This window comes from Sceloporus undulatus, chromosome 9 (assembly GCF_019175285.1).
Source record: "Sceloporus undulatus isolate JIND9_A2432 ecotype Alabama chromosome 9, SceUnd_v1.1, whole genome shotgun sequence".
NCBI classification, from domain to species: Eukaryota; Metazoa; Chordata; class Lepidosauria; order Squamata; family Phrynosomatidae; genus Sceloporus; species Sceloporus undulatus.
This window is the reverse complement of record NC_056530.1, coordinates 35,252,647-35,255,568: the sequence shown is the minus strand read 5'-3', so window position 1 is coordinate 35,255,568 and position 2,922 is coordinate 35,252,647.

Here is a 2,922-nt window from a genome sequence, read left to right as displayed (position 1 = left end):
CCTGATTCTCCACTTTTGAGGTTTCTAGCTGTGTGCCTTCCAGTTGTTTCTGACTTATGGCCACCTGTCAATGGGATTTTAATGGCAAGGTTTGTACAGAGGGGGGTTGCCTTTGCCTTGCTTTCCCCTGAGGCTGAGAAAGTGTGATCTGTCCAAGGTCTACCAGAAGGATTCAAACCCTGGTCTAAACCCGAAACCACTAGGCCATGCTGGCTCTTAAAAACACGGGTTAAACTTGTGTCAAGGCTGTTTATGCATCCGTAAGCCACCATTAGAAGAAAGTGTGCCGGAGGACCCCAAGGGCTCAAGAGCGCAATCCAAGTGGGAGTGCCTCTGAGATTAAACAGAGGGCTTTTCCTTCCAGGATCACAACCAAAGATGCAGACATCTGGCACAGGAGGTTATGGGGGGAGCAGCGTCTGCTTCCAGGCTAGCTGTAGGAGGCCCCCTTCGGCCTGGTAAGCTCTCCGCTTAGGAAATAATTGCTGCCAGGTGGCAAACATCTGGAAGGGGAAGCTGGAGGTGGTCTTTCAGTCCGACCCCCACCCGGCCAGCGTCCAGGAACAGAGCTGAAGGCAGGTTTTGATCCTGAGAAAGAAAGAGCAAGAGGTGCCAGCCTCAGAATGGTTTCCAGTGCTTGGCAACCCCCATGGAAGAAGAAGAGAGTGCCTTTGAACATGTGTAAAGTGCTTTCTCTCCCCTCTTCACTGAATTATTATTATTATTATTAGTTTTTTGTGGGGTTTCGGGCTATGTGGCCATGTTCTAGAACATTTTATTGCTGACGTTTCACTAGGATCTATGGTTGGCATATTATTATTATTATTGTTATTGTTATTATTACCTCTTACCGCCTCTGCCCATGGATTGAGGCAGGGAACGACAACAGGTTAACAAATTAACAACAGATGAACAAATCCACAACATCGGTTTAAACACACAGACACACACTGGTGTAAAAGAACAAATCAGACAACACATATTAAGACAATCCACATTTTAAATTCACCCTCTGAAATTCAGAGTTTAATGGCAGTTAACCCTCTGCCTCCTCCCAAAGGCAAGTGCCTTTTCCCCTTTCCAAGATCAGCTTCCACCCAAAAGAAGAAAGGATGTGCCGGACTGCATCTCCCATCATCCCTGGCCATGTTGGGCATTGCAGCCTGATACCCCTGAAGGGTACCTGGTTTAGGAAGAGCATTCCATTAGAGGGAATGTGGTGCATCTCTCTTTCTTTCTCTCCTCAATTTCTCTTATATCTCTATTGTGAACAAGAAGAAAGTAAAGATGTTTGCCTTGGCATGGTTTGTGGCATACATGGCAGAGCCCACCTCAGTGGCAGAGCATCCCTGGGACTCTCCTGCCACCTTTCCTCCCAGCACCTATCCAGGGAGCCCCATGCCAACCTCTGAAACTCTTGAGATTGTGGAGCTAACAGGGGGGGAGAGAGCACACATTCCTACATACCCACAAGAAAGAGAGAGACGTAGCACCAGCCAGGACCCAGCTCCTTGCCTGAACATGCCAAGCTGTGGCCCAGGTTGGCTCAGGCGTGTCAGGAATGCTGTCCAAAGCCTGAGGCCAAGGTGCGAACTCTGGCCAGGGATGAGGAAGGAACAGGGCCAGAATGACCGCACCCTTCCTTCCCGCTTGGAAAGGGCTGAGGCCAACAGAAGAAGGGCTTGTTCTCAGGAGGAAGAGGAGGCATATATATATATATATATATATATATATATATATATATATATGAAAGAAATGGTGAAAAATGGTGTCACTTAAGTTTTGAGAAATCCTGATGAGAAGAATCCTAGACTGATGAGAATCTTAGCAGTCTGAGATGTACTCTATGCAAACATTACATGTGATTTTCCATAGGGACATAATGTTCTTCTGTGCAGAAAATCATAGCATGCTCTGCACAGAAATTGCCATTTTTCCACTTGTGCAAAAAAAATATGTACATTTTTGCATAGAATCTTGAACTGAATTGTCTTGAAAACTGCACCGTTTTTGAATAATTTTTCAGAACATTAATAACATTCTTGAAATTACTCATTGCCTCCTTGGAGGAGAAAACTGGGCAAGAATGACATCCCTAGGTCTCATGTCAATTGGTTCCCTCGGGCTCCATGGACTAAAATTCAAACTATGATCAGACCAAGAGGCAGGAGAGAGTGGGATCGATAGACGAACCCAGAGAGGGCTGAGGTCCCATTTGGCAAAAGCAAGAGTGTCTGACTTTTCTTGCACCACTTTTTATTATGTATTACTATTTAGACCAAGGAGCCCATGTATCCCTCAAGGCTGTTCTTTCAGCCCTCAGCCCCTCCAGGCTGCCTTTTTTCTAGGAATACACTGTGGCTGCATCTGCACTGCAGAAATAATCCAGTTTGACACCACTTTAACTGCTATGGCTTTGTGCTTCGGAATCCTAGCAATGGTAGTTGTATAAAATATTTAGCCTTCTCTGTCAGAGAGCTCTGGTGCCACAACAAACCGCAAATCCCATAATTTCATAGCATTGACCCACAGTGGTTAAAGTGGTATCAAACTGGGTTATTTCTTAAGTACGGACGCAGCCTGCATCTCCAGGAATGGCGGCTAACTTTTTAAGAGGTTGCAGACCCACTCCACATCATCTACCATTAAAGCACACAGGAGTGGAAGGTAGCTACTTTCAGATTTGCTCCCTCTCCTCTCATACTTTGATATTTTTGGTTGTCTGTATGGTCCTTGGAGGGCACTAGGATAGAAAAATCATCATCATCATCACCATCGCCACCACCAATTTATATAGTGCCATTGATGTGCAGGCGTTTTACAGTAGAACAACCAAAGCCAAATAGGTTCGGCCAAAGGCCTACAATCTGAAATAAATGTGCATACACAAATAGACACAGAGGAAAGGAAGGAATTATAAAG